Raw genomic sequence first — 816 nt, 5'->3', positions numbered from 1 at the left:
AATTTTAGGGAGTGTCGTACTCGATTCAATTCGTGTTTTTGTATAATTATGATGCTAGGATAATGATGAAAAGTAAGTTTTGATGTTTTTATAAATGTTAAATTGATAATTTTGACATTTAAATATTTGTTTTATTTCTAATGCTTGTTATGATCTTCATATTTTCAATTACTTGATCATTAATTGAATTGATGTGTAATTTCTATTGTCATTTGGACCCAAAAAAAAAAAGAAAAAAAAGAAGAAGGAAAGATAGCACATTTACCAATCATTGTAAAGTCCTATATATATATGTTAAAATAATAATAATAATTGTCTATACTTTGTATGATTCATTGGATTTTCTTGTGATTTTATACATTTTCATTCATTCGCATTCGGGTCAAGAATATTTCGGATCATATGTGAGAATATATTTAATTTTACTTGGGAGATATTATTATATAAAATAGAAACATCAATCTTCGACTTTAGTGTTTCAAAAAAAATATGAATGAATATACGGAGATTCGAAGTTTTATTGCTATAAATGAATTGAGTTTCGTAAACACTTCCCAATCAGTTAGGTTAGTTAGTTAGTTTTAGGTTTAATTTAGCATAAATACTTGGTTATTCAGAAACTAGATTAAATACTTAGTTCTCTTGTAATAAATACTTGGACTCGTTCATTTTATTACTTGTTTACAATACACTCAACTTGTGGAATTTTAACGCAACAAAATGTTTTCCTACTATATAAAAAGGAGAATGTGAAATTACTGTGAAAATTAACAGTGAATTGTTCCATTTTATCTTACTGTAGCAATTTTTTTTTTT

Source organism: Olea europaea, chromosome 17 (genome assembly GCF_002742605.1).
Source record: "Olea europaea var. sylvestris chromosome 17, O_europaea_v1, whole genome shotgun sequence".
In the NCBI taxonomy this organism is placed as follows: Eukaryota; Viridiplantae; Streptophyta; class Magnoliopsida; order Lamiales; family Oleaceae; genus Olea; species Olea europaea.
This window is presented reverse-complemented; position numbering follows the sequence as displayed.